We start from the raw sequence: 19651 nt of genomic DNA on the forward strand, positions 1-19651 counted from the left end.
AAAAAAAATCAATGCGGAAACAAATGTTTTATTACCTTTGGTGAGGAGCTACCTACAATCTCTTCGGTGTTCCAGACATCCAGCAGTCTCCATTTGACCTGTCTTAAATTCACCCACTCTGCTGTGGTGGTGGAGGACAGCACTGTAAATGTCAATACGGTCGTGTTGCTCTTCATGTGGTAAGATCGCGTGAGCAGCCTGCTGTCAGTAGACACTTAAGTGAATTTTTTTCTGGGCATGTACTGATTCATTCACTGACTTACCCAGACCCCTTATTAACAAAGGTAAGAATTTGTGAAATGGTTGGCTGCAGTAAAGGTACAATGCAGTCACTGAAAAAAAGCAAAGACTCCTGGTTCACAGGAGTATCAGTATCAAATCCCTGATCTTAGCTTTAGCATCAAAATGCTTCGACCAGCTACGTCCAGCATTTTCTCCTCCTGGTTACCGCCAATCAAACCTCGCCTGGCGATCCTTGTTTTGCTTCTCCTAAGACAGTCAATGAAAAGGCACTTGTAAGCCAGCAATCTGTTGGCTTCTGCTTTTTTTCCCCTTCCCTCTTTCCCTTCCCTCTTTCCTTCCTTCCTTCTTAGTATCTTCTGCTCCCTCTACCCAAGGTTACCATGCTGACACTGTGTTCAGATGAGTTTTGCCAGGTGTATTAGTCTCTTTCTGTTGCTTATAACAAAATACATGGAACTGGGTGATTTGCAAGAAAATGAAATTTATTGCTTAAACTTTTGGAGGCTGGGAGGTCCAAAGTCCATCTGGTGGTGGTGATAGTGACCCAGGGGGTTCACACTGAAAGATGATGGAAGCAGAGAGAGTGAGAGAGAGAGAGACAGACTCTCTCTTCTTTTAAAGCCCTCAGAACCACGCCCATGACCACCATTTTTAATCCATTCACTACTGCATGGTCCTATAATCCAATCACCTTTTCAACGTCCCCCCCCCCCCGTTCAATTACCATAATAAGATTTCCCACCCTCTTAACAGTCACTGTGAGGGCTAAGTTTCTAATACATAAAACTTGGAGGACACAATTGGAGCTTCAGTGAGTTTTGGGGGGACATAATTCAATCCACTACACCATAGCCTATTGCACCAGACAGCAGCAAGAATCTGGCCCATAGGATGCAACCAGACCTTTTGAAGATGATTGCCCTGATGCAGGGTCGGGGCACTGGGTCCCTGTCTCTGCATAACACTTTCCAACACAGTAATAGTGGCCTACAGTCTGTGTCATCTCTGGGCCACAGCAGTGCCACTTCTGCATCTTTGCCTTTTATGCCATTTGCGGTGGGTGGTGCAGCACCATCCCTTCAGGTGGACTCCAGCACCCCAGCCCCACCATCACCACTGTAACCACTGGCTACCCATCTCTACCAGTGACTGCTACCTCTGGTACTGCCTTGCCGTTGTCTCCACTGCAACCTGAGGAGGAGGAGGAGGATGAAGAAGAAGATGATGATTTATCTTAGGGCTGTGATAGCCCAGAAAGGGACTTTTCACTCATTGATGATCCTATGACACCAGCCAGCTCAGACTCCAGTGACTGAAGCCTCAGCATGGTCCCCACTGCTTGGGTGGCTGCTGCACTCTGGCCCTTGGACCATGGAAAAGTGGGAGGGGCAGGGGGCATGTCGGGAAACCCAGGACTTCAGCAGGTGAACAGGAAAAAAAGAAAAAAAAAGAAAACTTTTCCCTGATTGCTCCCAATTTTAAAAAGATTGTGCAGTCAGGGTAACTCTTAAAATAATGCAGGACCACTTCCTCATTTCCGGGGAAGGAAAGGAAACTAGAGCAGCTGGTGCCCTCACCCCTCCCTAGACACCTCCATTAACACAGACTGTGTAGTGCCAGCCCTGGCCTCTGGCAGAGCATGTTCCTGGCTGAACTGTGGATACGGTGGGAGGGCCAGGAACTGTTGTCTTCCTTCCCCTTGGCATTAATGAATTAATGCATTTAAGTTAATCCTTTTCCACTGTTCCCTTGTTCTATATATGATCAGACCTAATATAAGTATCAATTTTAAGAGATGACATTCATGGTGGGTAATTTCAATACCACTCTCCTAAAGTTCAATACTGTGTATGACCACTTTGGAAAACAGTTGGGCAGTTTCTTATAAAGTGAAACATCTACCTACCCTATGAACAGGTATTTACCAAAGAGAAAGCAAAACATATGCCCACTCAAGCCCAAACCTACAAATAATCCAAGTGTGCATCAACATGTGAATGGATAAACAATTGTCTTATATCCATACTTTGGAATACCATCAATAAAAATGAACAAACTTTGAAATGTGCAAATACCTACATGACTTGCAAAAGCATCTTGAAAAGGAAAGAAGCTATATGCAAAAGGCTAACTATGTATGGTTTTATTTTATGTAATATTCTTAAAAAACAGGCAAAACTTATACAGAGGGCAAGAAGAACAGTGGCTGTCTGAGGATCAGGGTAAGAGAAGAGATTGACTGCAAAGGGGCACATGGGAACATTCTGGGATAAAGTTTTGTAATTTTAGCTTTTACATTTAGGCTTGTGGTTGATAATGAGTTAAATTTTGTGTATGGTGCAAGGTAAGGTTTGAAGTATGTTTTTCTTTTTTTCTTTCTTTCTTTTTTATTTTTATTTTTGGCATATAGATATCTGGTTGCACCAGCACCATTCATTAAAAAGATTCTCATTTCTCCATCAAATTCCTTTTGTACCTTCATCAGAAATCATTTGGCCAATATATATATATTATATATATATATATCTGTGGGTTTCAATTATTTTTAAAATTATAGGTTTTCAAATTTATTTTAATTTTATTTTATTCAAAATATTTAACATTTGCTTATACATATTTGTGGGGTAGAGTGTGTTATTTAAATACCTGCATATAGTGCACAGTGATTCCCCTAGGGTAGATAGCATAGTTTTGTACCCATTAGTCCACCTCTTCCTCCCCAACCCCCACCACCTTCCTGGCTTCTGGTAACCATTCTTCTACTCTCTACTTCTATGTGAACCACTTTTCTTTTTCTTTTTTTAAGATTCCATATAGGAATGATACCATGTGGTATTTGTCTTTTCGTGCCTGACTGACTTCAACTAACATGATGGTCTCTTGTTCCATCCATGTAGCTGCAAATGATAGGATATGATTTTTTCAAAGAGCTGAGTAGCATTCCACTGCAAATGTATACTACAGTTTTTTAAATCCATTCATCTGTTGGTGGACATTTACTTTGATTCCTTGCTTATTGTGAATAGTGCTGCCAAAAACACGGGAATTCAAGTGTCTTGTTAATATATTGATTTCATTTCCTTTGAATATGTATTAATCCATTTCTGTTGCTTATAACAAAATACTTGGAACTGAGTACTTTGTAAGAAAACAAAATTTATTGCTTACAGTTTCAGAGGCTGGCAAGTCCAAAGTCCAGAGAACACATCTGGTGAAGGCCCTGCTGGTTGTGACAGTGACCCAGGGGTCCCACATGGCAGAAAAGGCAGAGCAGAGAAAGAGAGATAACTCCTCATGCACTCTCCTTTTAAAGTGCTCAGAATCATGCCCGTGACCACCATTAAACTATTAACTTAATCCCTTTTTTAAGGCCCCACCTTTCAATTACTATAATAGGATTTCCCACCCTCCACAGTTATAATGGGAATCAAGCTTCTAATACAAAAAACTTGGGGGACACAATTCTATCCATATCATTCTGACCCTGGCCCCAAAGTTTATGACCTTTACATTCATTCCATCCCCAAAGTCTCAACTTGTTTCAACTCAAAAGTCCAAGGTCCAAAATCTCATTTTTGAAATCAAAACAAATTATCTACTTCCAGGATACAATGGTGGGACAAAAACAGGGTACATATTCCCATTCAAAAAGGGAGAAATAGGCCAAAAGAAAGGGGTAAGAGGTCCCAGACAAGTCTGAAACCTGGCAGGGCAGGCATCAAATCTTACAGCTGGTGAATCTTGTGCCTGGACTCCGTGATTGATGTTCTCTGCAAGCTAGTGTGGGGGTTGGGTCCCCAAGTCCTTGAGCAGCTCTCCTCCTGTGGTTTTCCTGGTCTCAGGTGATGCTTTAGCTTTCACAAGCTGGCATTGCACATTGGTAGCTCAGCAGTTCTGGGGTCACCATCCTGGTCAGGCTCTCACAGCTCCACTAAGCATGGCACTGATGGGGTTTCTCTGCTGAAACTTTGACCCCACGTTTCTGCTTGGAATTGCTCTAGTAAAGGCTATCTGCAGTGACTTCATCTCTGTGACAGATCTCTTCCTGGGCCCCTAGGCTGTTCCATACATCCTTTAAAATTGGGATGGAGGCTCTCAAGCCTCCACAATTCTGCAAGCTTGCAGACCTAACACCATGCAGATGCCACCAAGGCTTCTGTCTTGTATTTCCCAAAGCTGTGGGTCCAGCCACACCTGGGTCCAATTTATCCACAGCTGGAACGGCCAAAGCATCTGGGCTGCTGGTGCTAAAAGCAGCTTCCCAAGGTGGTCCTGGGCAGTGAGTCCATGGAGGGCACCTCAGGCCTGCTCTCTGAGAACAGTTTGTCTCCCTGGTCCTCTGGGACTGTAATGGAAGACTCAGCCTCCAAGATCTCTGCAATGTCTTCAAGGTCTTGTTTTCCTTCTCTTGATAATCCCTTTCTTCTGTACTCGTCTCCTTAGCAAAGGGACCATGGGCTACACCCTTGCTTTTCTGGCCAGGCTGAAAGTTTTCCAATTTTTTGCCCTCAACTTTCTTTTGAATTATAAATTCTGGCTTTTCATCATACCTTTTCTGCTGTAACTCAGTATAGGCTGTTGGAAGCAGCCATGCAGCTTCCTTAATGCTTTGCTGCTTAGAAATTTGTTCTGCCAAATACCCTGGTTCAGCACCTTGAAGTTCCACATTCCATAAAACTTTTGGGAATGAACAGAAAGCAGCCAAGTTCCTTGCTAGTGTATAGCAAGGGTGATCTTTGCCTCAGTTTCCAATAAACCTCTTCTCGTTTACATCTGAGATCTTCTCAGTATGGTCTTTACTGTCCATATTTCTATCAGCATTTTGCTCATCACCATTTAACCAGTCTCTAAGATATTCCAAACTGTCCCTGGTTTTCTTGTCTTCTAAACTCCCACCAACAGCTAGGCTTTTCCTAGCCTGCTCCTCCAAATTCTTCCAGCCTGTCCTCAATACCCAGTTCCAAGGCTGCTTCCACATTTTCAAGAATTTTTACAAGCAACACCCCACTTCTCTGGTACTAATTTTCTGCATTAGTCTCTTTCTGTTGCTTATAACAAAATACTTGGAGCTGGGTACTTTGTAAGAAAACGAAATTTATTGCTTACAGTTTCAGAGGCTGGGAAGTCCAAAGTCCAGGGAGCACATCTGGTGAAGGCTGTGGTGGTGGTGACAATGACCCAGGGGTCTCACATGGCAGAAATGGTGGAGCAGAGAGAGAGAGAGAGAGAGAGATAGCTCCTCTTCCACTCTTCTTTTAAAGCTCTCAGAACTATGCCCATAACCACCATTAAACTATCAACTTAATCCCCCTTTTAAGGCCACACCTTTCAATTACCATAACAGGGTTTCCCACCCTCAAGAATTACAATGGAGCTCAAGCTTCTAATACGTAAAACTTGGGGGACACAGTTCAATCTATATCAGGGCATATGCCCAGTAGTAAGATAGCTGGGTCACAGGGTAGATCTATTTTTAGTTCTCTGAGCAAACTCCATACTGTTTTCCACAGTGGCTGTACCAATTTATACTCCCACCAGCAATGTAGGAGAGTTCCCTTTTCTCTACATCCTTGCCAGCATTCCTTATTTTTTTGTCTTGTTGATAATAGACAGTCTAACTGAAGTGAGATGATATCTCATTGTGATTTTAATTTGCATTTCCCTGATAATTGGTGATGTCAAGGATTTTTTCATGTGCCCATTGGCCATTTTTATGTCTTCTTTTGAAAATGTCTGTTCAGGTTTTCTGTCCATTATTTAATTGTGTTATTTGTCTTTTGCTCTTGAGTCATTTAATTTCTTTATATATTCTGGATATATGTCAGCCCCTTGTTTGATGTGTGGTTCGAAAACACTTTCTTCCATTCCTTAGGGTGTCTCTTCACTTTGCTGACAGTATCCTTCACTGTGCAAAAGCTTTTTAGTTCGATATAGTTCTATTAATGTATTTTTCCTTTAGTTACCAGTGCCTTTGTAGTCTCACTACAAAGTGCTCACAAAAAAAAGTGCTGCCCACTTCATTTCATGTAGCATTTCCCCTATGTTTTCTTCTAGTAGTTTCACAGTTTGAGAGATAGAGGTCTAGTTTCAGTCTTTTGCATGTGTATATCCAGTTTTCCCAGCACCATTTGTTGAAAAGGTTGTCCTTTCCCTATTGCATATTTTTTGCTCCTCTGTTGAAAATCAGTTGGCTGCAAGTGCATGGGGTTTTTTCTGGGCTCTCTCTTCTACTCCATCCATCAATTTGTCTGTTTTTATGCCAGTACTATGCTGTTTTGGTTACCATAACTTTATAGTATATTTTGAAGTCAGGAAGTGTGATGCCTCCAACTTTGTTCCTTTTAGCTGTATGGGGTCTTTTGTGGTTCCATACAAATTTTAAGATCATTTTTTTCCTATTTCTATGGAGAATGCCATTGGTATTTTGATAGGGATTGCATTGAATGTGTAGATTGCTTTGGGTAATATGGACATTTTGATGATGTTAATTCTTCCAATTCATGAACATTGGATATCTTTCCCTTTATTTGTGTCCTCTTCGATTTTTTTTCACCAATATTTTATGGTTTTCATCATAAAGGTCTTTCACCTCCTTGGTTAAATTTACTCCTAGATGTTTCATTTTTGGGTAGCTATTGTGAATGGAATTACTTTCTTGATTTCTTCTTTGGCTATATTGTTGTTGTTACATAGGAAGGCTATTGATTTTTGTTTGTTGATTTTGTATCCTGCCACTTTACTGAATTCATTTATTAGTTCTAGTAATTTTTTGGTGGACTGTTTAGTGTTTTCTATGTATAGGATCATGTGATCTGCAAATAGGAATAGTTTGACTTCCTCTTTTCCAATTTGAGTTCCCTTTATTGCTCTCTCACCTTATTGAACAGGCTAGAACTTCTAGTGCTATGTTCAATAATAGTGGGGAAAGTAGACATCCTTGTCTTGTTCCAAATCTTAGAGGAAAAGCCTCCAATTCTTGTTCATTCAGTATGATACTGGCTGTGGGCTTCTTGAAGGTGGCCTTTATTGTGTTGAGGTACATTCTTTCTATACCTAACTTGTTGAGTGTTTTTATCATGAAGAAGTGTTGGATTTTATCAAATGCTTTTTTGTGTGTCTATTGAAATGATCATATATTTTTTCCCCCCTCATTCTGTTGATATGATGTATCATGTTTACAGTTTTGTGGATGGTGAACCATCCTTGCATTCCTGGGATGAATCACATTGATTACAGTGTATGACTTTTTAAAAGTGTTGCTGTGTTCTGTTTGCTCTTATTTTGTTGAACATGTTTATGTCTGTGTTGATTAGAGATATTGGTCTGTAGTTTCTTTGTTGTGTCTTTTTCTGGTTTTGGTATGAGAGTAATGCTGTTCTCATAATATGAGTTTGAAAGTTTTCCCTCTTCATTTTTTTTTTTTTTTTGGAAGAGTTTGTGAAGAATTGGTTTTAGTTCTTTTTTAAGTGTTTAGTAGAATTTGGCAGTGAAGTCATTTAGTCCTGGGATTTTCTTTGTTGGGAGACTTTTCCTTATTGCTTCAATTTCATTACCATTATTGGTCTGTTTAGGTTTTCTAGTTCTTTATGATTCAACTTTGGTAAATTGTATTTGTCTAGGAATTTGTTCATCTCTTCTAGGTTTTCCAGTTTGTTTGCATTATTGTTGTTTGTAGTAGTCTCTTATGATCCTTTGTATTTCTGTGGTATCAGTTGTAAGTTCCCCTTTTCACTTCTGATTTTATTTGTGCCTTCCCTCTTTCTTCATTAGTCTAACTAACAGTTTATCAATTTTGTTTATCTTTTTGAAAAGCCAACTCTATTTCATTGGTCCTTTGTACTGTTTTTTAAATCTCTACTTAATTTATCTCTGCCATTAGCTTTGTTATTTCTCTCCTCCTACTGATTTGCTGTTTGGTTTTTTCCTGTTTTTCTGGCTCCTTGAGGTGTAATGTTAGGTTGTTTATTTGGAGCCTTTCTTCTTTTTTGATGCAGGAATTTATTCCTACAAACTTCCCTCTTAGAATTGCTTTTGTTGTATCCCATAGGTCCTGGTATATTGTGTTTTCATTTTCATTTGTCTCCAGAAATTTTTAAATTTCCTTTTTCAATCTACTTTGACCCACTCATTGCTTGTTTAATTTCCATGTATTCATACAGTCTCTAGTGTCCCTTTTGTTGTTGATTTCTGGTTTTATTCCATTGTGGTCAGATATGGTAGTTGATATGATTTCGATTTTTTAAAATTTGGTGAGACTTGTTTTGTGTCCTAACATATGGCCCATTGTAGAGAATGTTCCATGTGCTGCTGAGAAGAATGTGTGTTCTGCAGCTGTTGGATGAAATGTTCTATAAATGTCCATTAGTTCAAGTCAGTCTATAGTAGAGACTAATTCTGATATTTCCTGGTTGATTCTGTCTGGATGATCTGTTAGTGTCTTTTTAGGTTTGTCCTTTAGTTTCCATACTAATTGTAAGTGCTTTATTCACCACCCTTATGACATTGGAGTAGTCTGAGGTTGACTGTGAACTTACTTTACTAATGAGTTATGTACCTTCAAATGTTTACTTGCTGTTTCTTAGCATTGTCTTCTTTCAGATTGAAGAACTCTCTTTAGTATTTCTTGTAAGGAAAGTCTAGTGTTGATGAATTCCATTAGTTTTTGTTTGTCTGGGAAAAATTTTATTTCTCCTTCATAGTTGAAGGTTAGTTTTGCTGGGTACAGAATTCTTGGCTGTCAGTCTTCCTTCAGCACTCTGAGTGTGTCATCCCATTTTCTTCTGGCCTGTAGGGTTTCTACTGAGAAATCCATTGAGAGATGTATTAGGGTGGCATTGAATGCTTTGTGTGTCTTATTTCTTGCTGCTTCCAGTATTCTCTCTTTGTTTTTTGGTAATTTGATTATAATGTGCTTTTTGATGTTCTTCCTGGGATTGAATTTGACTGATGACCTCTGTGCTTCCTGTACCTGGTTGCTGTCATCTTTTTCCATACTCGGGAAAATTTCAGCCATTATTTTCTTGATATGCTTTCTATATCTCTTCCTTTTTCCTCTCCTTCAGGTTTGCCAGTTATTCAGAGGTAATTTCACTTAAGAGTGTCTCATATTTGCTATATTTCTGTTTCATTTTTTTCTAATTCTTTTTTATTTTTGTTCCTCTGATTGGGTAATCTCATGTGTTTTCTGTTTGAGTTCACTGATTCTTTCCTCTGTTTGATTAAGTCTTCTGCTGGAGCTTTCTATTGAGTTTTTCAATTCAGATCATGTATTCTTTATTTCTAAAATTTCCATTTGATTTTTAAAAAATTGATTCTATTCTTTTGTTGAGTTTCTCATTCTGCTCCTGAATTATTTTCCAGTTATTATTTACTCTCTATCTGTGTTTTCTTGTGACTACCTGAACATCTTTAAGAAGGTTTTCCCAAATTCTCTGTCAGACATTTCAAAGATCTGCAGTTCCTCTACATCCATTGCAGGTGTTTTGTTTGTTTCATTTGGTGGTGATGTATTTCTCTGTTTTTCCTTGATTTTTGTGTCTTTATGTTGTTGTCCAGGCATTTGAAGAGAATGCTATTTGCTTCTGATTCTCTGGGGATGGTTTTTGGTGCAGAATGTTAATCCTGTCCAGGTCTGGGCTGCGTGGAAATTCCAGTTCAGGATGGGGTCTTTCATGCACACTGAGCCCCCTGCAGTTCTGTTGCCCTGACTGATTTCCACCAAGACCAGCTGCTCACACTGTGCCCAATGTTCTCCAGGCAGGCCGGGCTTTCTCCCACATTCCAGCAGCTTCCAGTGGGGTAGGCCATTTGTGCATCCCTTGTAATAAGTCACTGGCCTCTGGGTGGCTCTTTTCTCTCTGGTCAGTTGTGGCCGCTTGCTCCTATGTGGACTCAGGGGGATCCTGCCATCAGTCTTTATGGCCTGTGGGCTGTATGGTGTGCTCTGAAGCCCTCTTCTCCCCTGCAGACTCCAAGCAGGTTTATGCAGATGGTGCCGCCAGCTTTTTCTGGCTTCTATCTGTGTGTAACAACTAGTCCCTGCTTCCGTACCAGGCTATCTCAGAATGATAGGTGCTGTCCCTATACCCTGTTACTGTTGTCTGTTGCACCTTCATGAACTGTGCATCTTGTCTCCTCTTCCCCCAGCTCCAACAGTTCGAGGTTGGCAGTCTTTGCTTTTTAGCAGCTGTAGATTGGTTACTTGCAGGAGGGCGAGACTCTGGGAATCATCTATTCTGCCATCTTGATGATGTCACTCATAGGCTTTATTTTAAATTTGTAATTTAAAAAGTCTGAGTTTCCTGCTAGCTGTAGACTCTGCCTTTTATATCACTGAGTCCTAATAATAATAGCTAACATTTATTGAGCACCTACTATCTACCTAGCACCATTCTGAAACTTTTATATGTTAACTAATATAATCCTCACAACTACCTTGTGAAATATGTTCTGTTATCTCCATTTTACAGAGAAGGGAACTGAGGCCCTGTGATATTAAATAATTTGCCCAAGCCCCAAAGCTAAAAGTAACAGATTTGGGATTTGATCCGTTAACTAATATAATCCTCACAACTACCTTGTGAAATATGTTCTGTTATCTCCATTTTACAGAGAAGGGAACTGAGGCTCTGTGATATTAAATAATTTGCCCAAGCCCCAAAGCTAAAAGTAACAGATTTGGGATTTGATCCAGGTGCTCACCCTCTCAGAGATTGCTTACATTTCACACTGAAGCCACCTTCCTCTCTCTCCCCAGCTCCCGGCATACAGTAAGTGCTCAAAAAATATTGATTGAATCACCAAATATAATCATAGTTATAATGTCATAATGTGATCATGTGTCTGATTAGTATTACAACTTGAAGGTGTGCTCCCTTTTTGGGGAAGGAAATGTGCCACTTACTAATTCTAAAACATTTAATGATGCTTATTATAATGTTAAACATTGTGCCTGATGGAAATACCAAGATTAACACACAGAGAAGTGATTAAATGAATGAACACATTGTCTTCAACTCATGGATTTCATTCCCAAATGCATTGACATAACTCACAAAATCTATCCCTATGATTTAGATTCAGAGTTGGAATCCCATTGCTTGCTGTGACTTCAACGTTCAGATCTTTGGTTTGATCATCCATAGTGTGGGGCTAATAAAACCTGCCATGTGTACATCTTAGGGTTATGATGAGGTCAAAATAATGCTGCCCATGAAAGAATTTAGTAAACTGTACAAAGCTAAGCAGATGTTGGAGGCTATTACCTTGACTTTAAACTTGTTCCAGGTGGTATGAGGCCAAGTGTGTGATCTGCTCATATGTGCAGTTTACAGCCTCTTTCTGGGGTGGCAGGGGGCAGACAGCAAGCTGTGCATGGTGCCTGAGGAGCCGTAAGGGTAGAAGTTGACTCTGGCCTGGAAAATGGTTAGTTAGTTCTGTGCTGGCCACTGGGGCAGTGACAGTTCATCCTTACATCCTGGCTTGTGGCCTGAATATAATTCCACGGTTTATAGCATTAGATGAAGACACATGTTAGGTGCCCATGGGTCTCATACTGAAGTGAACAGAGCTGGCCAAACAAAAGCCCCCGATGAAGAGGAATGACTGACTGAGAGAAGATTGGACAGAGGCTTTAAAGTCCTTTGGACTTTGCGGATGAGCATTAACTCTGTCAATACCAGTAAGGTGGTGACTTCTCTCTGGATTAGAAAGAATGTAAAAAAAACCCTCATCTGTTTATTCAACTTAATTCTACAAATGCTTACTGAACACCTACTATGTGCCTGGCATTGTATTAAGTACTGTGGGGACCATAAAGATGAACAAGACCCCAACCATGTCCTCAGGGAACAGGTGTGTCCTCAACTAACCAAGGCTCAAAGCGATATGACTTCTAAAGAAGTCAACTCATTAAAGGTTGTTCTACGAGCTCCATGGGCTTATTTGGTTTCACTTCCTCTTGAATTTGATTTAAAGCTCATACCCTTCCTTGGCTTTCAAAAGAAATGGGAATACTCTAAGCATGCATCAGTAAGCATCACGGAGCATGTCTGATGCTTTACTGGAGGTTTGTGATGTCACGGTGGAGAGGTGACACTCTCAGCACTTAGAGTTTCCTGAAAACATTCCCATTTGACAGGTTTCTCTCTAATCTCTCCTACCAGCCCCAGCCATGAGGCCTGTCCCCCTGCACTCTCCCCACAGTACCCACTCTTCCCTTTTCCCCTTGGCAGATTTGTTTCCTTCCATGGAAACCCTGGATTTCAAGCAGAGATGGGAGGTTCATTTCTCTTCCCATAGCCCCTAATCAATACCAAGTGTCGTCTTTACCAAGAAATGCTCTTCCAGCACAGGAGTCAGAGCAGCACTTTGAGAATATACACATAGATAGGATTTATTAGTTGCTTTGGTCTGAATGTTTGCATGCTTCCAAATTCATATGTTGCAACCTAATCCCCAGTGTGCTGGTGTTAGGAGGTGGGGCATTTGAGAAGAGTGAGGTCATGAGCTCAGAGCCTTCATGAGTGGGATTAATGCCCTCATAAAAAGGACCCCAGAGGGCTCTTTGCCCCTTCTGCCATGTGAGGACACAGTGAGAAGGCACCATCCATGAGTCATGAAACAGACCCTCACCAGGCACTGAATCTTCCGCAACTTGATCTTAGACTTCCCAGCCTCCAGAACTAAGAGAAATAAATTTCTGTTGCTTAAAAGCCACCCAGTTTTTGATCTGCTGTTATGGCAGCTCAGACAGACTAAGACATTAGTTATTATTATTTTTTTGAATGAGGTAAAATGCACGTAACATAAAATTCACCATTTTAATCATTTGAAAGTGTACAATTCAGTGACTTTTAGTACATTTATAGTGTTGTGCAACCATCACCACTCTCTAATTCCAGAACCTTATTTCCCCCAAAAGAAACCCTGTACCCACCAAGTAGTCGCTCCCATCGACCCCTCCCTTTAGCCACTGGTAGTCATTTGTGTTGACAAAATTGGTGCAATATATAGCTCTATGGCTTGCTTTTCTCACTTAGTGAGACACCAGGAACGTCTCTTCCAGGTTAAAGGATTCATTTTTTTTTTTTTTTTTTATAGCTGCAATGTGGTTTAGTGATGTGCCTGTACCTCACTGCTGGTCAACCATTTCCCCGTTGAGGGACATTCAGTTGTTTCTCCATCTGGGACCCTTCGAAGATCCTCGTTTGCATGTTCTCATGTACTGCTGCTGTTAATTTTTAAAGGTGAAGTCCCAAAGTGAAACAGGTTGGTCAAGGGCATATGGCTTCTGCAATTTAATAGATATGAGCATATGACTTTACCAAAAGGTTTGTACAGTAATTTTTTTTTTTTTTGTATCAGATGACATTTTATTCTCTTCAGAAAGACACCAGGCACCATTCATGTAGGCTCCCTCTTCTTGCAGTCGGCCTCTGTGCAGTATCTTCATTTTTATGTATTTGAACAGATCTGGGCCCCCTAAAGTGCCCCAAGGGCCTGGATGGACAAGGAGGGTTTGCCCACGGGGGAGGACCTCCTCCCTTGCTCTGGGCCTTTCCATGCAGTGACGATCAGCAGATTTAACTGCTGGGGTCCTTTGTGCTCTTTAGTAGCAATTAAACGGGAAGGTTGCAGAGTTTTTTTTTTTTTTTTCAGAATAAGCCTTTTATTTTAGAGCAGTTTTAGAGTTACAGACAAATTGTGAAGAGAGTACAGAGCATTCCCACATACCCCACACCCAGTTTCCCCCACTATGAACATCTTACACTGTTGTCGTACATTTGTCACAATTAATGAATTGATTTGATACATGCCTATGAAATAAAGTCCATACTTCACTCAGATTTCCTTAGTTTTTCTCTACTGCACCTTTTTTGTGTGTCAGGATCTCACCCAGGATGTGCTGTTACATTGAGTTGTCCTGTCTCTTTAGGCTCCTCTTTGTTGTGACATTTTCTCAGACTTTGCTTGCTTAGAATGACCTTCACAGAGCACTTTAAGAGAGAATATTTATTTTCTATCTATACAGAGATGATATGAAGGCCAGAGACAGATAAATTCTGCCTGGCACAACGGGAGAAGGCTTCTTGGAAAATGCAGCATTTAAGCTGGGCCTTAAAGGATAGCTTGGCAGGCAGAGATAGGCAAAAAGCATCCAGGAAGAGGCGATTGTGGGGGCAGAATCATAGCAGGGGGATGTGCTGGGTAGGCTCAGGGAGTGACCATGCATCCGGTAGGGGTGGAGTGTGTGGGGGCCATGGGAGGGCTGGTCAGGGCCCACAGGCATGGCTATTTTAGAAAGAGCTCTCATCCACTTTCCCTATTTCTTCATTTCTTTTTCTGTCATGATGATGGAAGTGGTTTATCGGGGAGAGAAGAGACCCTGCCCAGCACTGCCTGAGTGGAGTGTTTTGTTGGAGGAGCTTCCTTCATGGATGTCCTCGGGTCTCGCCTGTTGTTCAGCGATCGAGAACCTAGTCTGTTTCTCTCACTCTTATCGTGGATGTCCATGGCCTTTGTGTGGTTAATAAGAGAAATAACTTCTAAACTGTTTTAGAGATTGCTTTACAAAGTCATAAAAATGCACAATTCTACCCACGTTATATTACAGCTGCTAAAAATATCGCATGACCATTGGTTAGCTCACAGCGATAGATATCCCACAGACTAATTTAATCATTGGCAGAATGGTTAATAAGAGAAATAACTTCTAAACTGTTTTAGAGATCGCTTTACAAAGTCATAAAAATGCACAATTCTACCCACGTTATATTACAGCTGCTAAAAATATCTCATGACCATTGGTTAGCTCACAGCGATAGATATCCCACAGACTAATTTAATCATTGGCAGAAGGCCCTGCAGTCTCCAGACAGGATCAGAATCAAACTGGGGGCTGCTAAATATAGAAATGTAAAGTTGGGTTTGTTTAGAATGATTTGAAAACTGAAAGAACACATAAGCCAGGATGTGAGCACGGTAGTATGTTCCAAAGGCGTCTTTCTTGTGGCCTCTCTTGATCACCTTCCACTTGGGTCTGACCTGTACCTCCAACTCTGTTTTCAGCTTTTAAGTGGAAATATTAGATAGGTCTCCGTTTCTGAAAGCCAGAGCAGACTTTTGAGGTAGTCTGTGCTTAAAATAGATTCCTCTTCTAGATATAATGCCATTTCCAAGGCTTACAACCAGGCCTCTATGACAGATCAATTTCAGAGATGGCAGCATGTGCTTTTACGTTGTGTCTTTGTCACTTTTCCCATCAAGATGTGAGAATGAGTGTCTCTAGCGTCTCCTTAAATTTCATCCAGGGCCAGGGGAATAACAGATCCCACAGCGCTGAAACGAATCCAGAACTGCTGAGAGGGAAAAGGGGGTAAAGGAAAATGTTTCTTGGCAAAAGTCGTGCCCTACACATCCCTTTTTATTTAGGGATGTTTATTGTGAGAATGTACCTAAAAGCACAAATACACTGACTGAGGGGAGCTTTGGCTAGGTGTCATTCATTTAAGTGACAAATGTCACTCATTTAAGTGACAATGAGGAGAAAAAAGGGGAGTGGTGAGGCTCCCCCGTGTTACTATTTGGGATTTCACCCCTAAAATCACTGGGGAAACCCGCATAGTTGAGGCCGACGGCTCTTGAGTGAACAGCAGGATGACCGACCCACTTAACCAATCCAAAGTATTTCCCCAGTGGCTTTCAAAGCCCTGTTCGTCTGTCCCCTGGCTGCCTCTCTCGCGTCATTTGTGACAGCTCTCCTGCTTGCTCACAAAGCTCCTGTGACATTCACATACACATACATCAGATCCTTCCACCTGCAGGCCTCTGCCTCCCACCCCGCCTGGAAAGCTCTTCTGTCGGCTACCTTCACGGCCCTCTTCTGCCTTCGTTTAGCAGTCGGTTCAGATGTCCCTGCTCAGAGGAGTCCTCCGGGGAGGCTTGGGGGCAGCTCTGTCACAGCCCCATCCTCTCTCCCTGCTTATCTTCTCCGACACAACTCATTGCTGCCTGTTATAGATCACATCATACCATATGGTATTATATTAATGTATTTGTTTATTATTTTTCTTCCCCTCTCAAGTGCACACTGCATAAGGGCGCCCAATAAACATTTGTTGAATGAATAAATGAGTGAATGAGCGATAATTATGTCCCTTCCTTATACCCGGAGGAAACTTTACTACAAATATGGTTGCATGCTTGTATGCAAATTCCATTAGGAATTCACGCGCTTGTTCTTTCGACACTTTGTTTATTCCTCCCGTGATACGGTAACCGCGCACGTCAATGTGTAATTACAGACTGAGATACGAGCTGTACAGACCTAAGAGAGGAAGGTCTCCAGAGAAAGAGACCCTTGAACTGGGAACTGAAGAGATTATCAACCAGGCGAAGAGTAGGAGAGAATGTCACAGAGTATGTGCACCATAGTTCCTCACTGTCCTGACACACAAGTTTTCACATTTCTGAGTTAGGGATAAGTCTTAGAATCAATAGTAGATCGCAATCACTTTTGGCCAGGTGGCAGCCAGGACATACCGTCATTGCCTGCACTCAAGAGAGTCCCATTGTTGTTAATGCTGGCATGACTGGACAATTTGAGAGCCATATGAGAAAGACAGTAAGTCATGAGGCATCATCTTCTGGTTAGAGCAAGAAAACACCGACCTCAAAAATTTCTGAAAGCATGTCTGTGGCTGGGAGCAAATCTAGGACACAGTGGAGGAGCCATCGGAAGATACCCAGCATCACCAACATGCTTGGCACCTGCAGGATGACAATATGTAAAAGAGCATGGACATGGATGCCTCAGAGTTGAAAAGCAATTCAGCAGTGCCGGACTCTCAACCAGAAGAGATTTTGGACATCAATGAATTTATATGTGTTTTCGTTTTTAGGTAGGCACAGGAGCAATAAACGATTCAGTCCTATGTGTAAAGAAGCCTAAAGGAACTCCTTCAATAAGTATACAATAAGAATTCTGAACACTAAGGAGGCAGAGTGTCAAAATTTCATTGGCAGGGAATTTTTATTCCTTAAACATATATAAAATAGTGGTGCATCTTAGAATCAGTGAGATCTTTGATTTGATGCAATACAGTAAAGTTAGTTTGAAGATCTGAGAGAAGAACCGTATCACGTGATGTGGGCAAGCGTGTGGGGGGACACCCAAGTCGGGGGTCAGGGGGGCCAAGCCGTGCCTGTGGCACGGTGCACTGTGGGGAGGGACAGCTTCCCCGAGATCAAGCTAATGGGCTTTCTGCAACATCAGTTCATTATCATCTTAATAGCCTTCGGTACAGTTTAAGTGTAAGAATGACTTGGCTACTGACATTGAGAAAAAACACATGGCAGATAGACTCAATACTTACTCTCTAAATTACCCCAAATAAATAAGTCGAAGAATGTTATAGGCACCCCTAGGGATATATAGGGAAGAGAAAAAGGCACGGGTGAGTTAATATCTGTGGGCTGGGGAGAGGGGGAGATGTCTGTGCAAATACTGTTTAGCTCTCCAGGTCATTCAGTATTTGCAAGCAGTAAATGAAATTGTCCAAATTTGTTTTCTCATGAAAATGTCAGCTTGAGAGCTTAAAGTGAGTAATTCTTTTCTTATGGCCTGAAAAAGAAGCTCTTTTTATTTGGTTGCCCTTAGGACAAAAGAGGCTTTTTGTTCCTGTTCCATGTTTCCAGTTTGCTGGTACTTTTCAGAGCTGCTTACATCAAGGGCTGATGCAAATCTTCAGGTGGAAGCAACTAGATGCTGACATGTTTGTTTGGTTCAAGCTAAAGCTGTCACCGCCAGCCTGTCGGGCCTTGGAGGGATGGGTTCTTGGTTTTCCCTTTGCCTGTCCCCCAGGTGAGATCTGTGGCCTTCAGAGGGGTCTTTCTTTGCAAGACGTTTTAATAAGACGGGATATAAAAGGACTATGGCTGCATAATTCTTATGAATAAATGTCCTGTTTAGTCACCTCATGTTAATTCATCTCTAAGAAAAGACAGTTGTCAGATTTTGTTTAGGCTCAATCCTGAACAACTGCTCGTAGCTCTTGTTTGAGAGCTTGGTTTGCGGCTCCTTACCCCTTCCCACTCTCCTACTCTCCTTGGATCCTCCTCCCATCTTGGTGTTTCTTTTGCAAAGAATAAGGCAGCGACCAATATCTGGCTCTTAAGAGAATCACCAGGTGTAACTACTGGAAAGAGCGTCAGAAAACACAGAAACCATTGATTTTCCAACTGCTCTGGGGAGTCTGAAGGATTTTAATCCTTAGTCTATAGAATGGGACTGGGAGGCCTAGTAGGCAGGACATCTGTCCCCTTTCCTCTGATCAGCTACTGTGGCTTGTTGTCCATTTTGGTTCTACCATGCACTTTCTGTCTCAGGTTTTGTCAGGAGAAAATGATTTGAGTCTTGGAAAGGTATAAAAACTGCTGGTGCAAACCAAGCCTCTCATTTATAGGTGAGGAAATTGAAGTCCAGAGAGGTGAAGTGATTTGCCTAAGGCCACACAGCTTCTTGGGACTAGGAGTCCTGTCCTGTCTCTGTTGCTTTGTGCTGGCTGGAGAGACGGGTCATTCTGAGAAGCAGAGACGAAGTGGGAGGTGGGAAGGAAGGACTGTGTTTCTGTCTCTCTGGGATGCAGAGCAAGATGGGTCTCTTAAACCACCTTTTGGGCACAGGGGTGGCATCCCCGCTGTGCTCACCGAGGACAATGCACATGCAACACCTGGTCCTCTGGTCTCTCTGATAATTGGATGAAAACAGGTCACGTTTGCTGTGGTCTTCAGACTTTGTGGTGTGGAGCTGTTGCCATCTCCCAATTTCACTGCAAATGAAAACTTCTTCTCCTTCCTTCCTTCCTTCCTTCCTTCCTTCCTTCCTTCCTTCCTTCCTTCCTTCCTTCCTTTCTTTTTTTGGTGGGTTTCTGGGAATTTATGGAAATGTGTACCAAATTTACCATATTTCCCAGTAGTGTGAATTTAAGATTTAGAGTTGAGTCATACTTAGATCTATTGACTTAGATAAGGCTTTTATTTTTATTTATTTTATATTTTTATTTTTTATTTTTTTTCATTAAATTTTTATTTTGTCAATATACAATGTATATGATTATTATGGCCCATCACCGACACCTCCCTCCCTCCTCCCTCTCTCCCCTCCCCCCCAAGAATGTCCTTTCCGTTTGCTTGTTGTAACAACTTCAAAAAGGTATAGTTGTTATATCTTCTCCCCCCCCCCCGGTTTTTTTTGTGTGTGTATGTGGGTGAATTAATTTCTTTATTTTTTTTAGCTCCCACCAATGAGTGAGAACATGTGGTATTTCTTTTTCTCTGCCTGACTCGTTTCACTCAATATTATTCTCTCAAGGTCCATCCATGTTGTTGCAAATGGCAGTATTTCATT

The 19651-nt window shown here is 41.4% G+C and overlaps 1 pseudogene; it reads left to right on the forward strand.

Moving 5' to 3' along the window:
* The first annotated feature begins 593 nt into the window (after positions 1 to 593).
* LOC103609381 lies at positions 594 to 1559 on the forward strand (annotated as a pseudogene).
* Positions 1560 to 19651: the final 18092 nt, after the last annotated feature.

The sequence above is a fragment of the Galeopterus variegatus genome, unplaced genomic scaffold (assembly GCF_000696425.1).
Source record: "Galeopterus variegatus unplaced genomic scaffold, G_variegatus-3.0.2 Scaffold9551, whole genome shotgun sequence".
NCBI classification, from domain to species: Eukaryota; Metazoa; Chordata; class Mammalia; order Dermoptera; family Cynocephalidae; genus Galeopterus; species Galeopterus variegatus.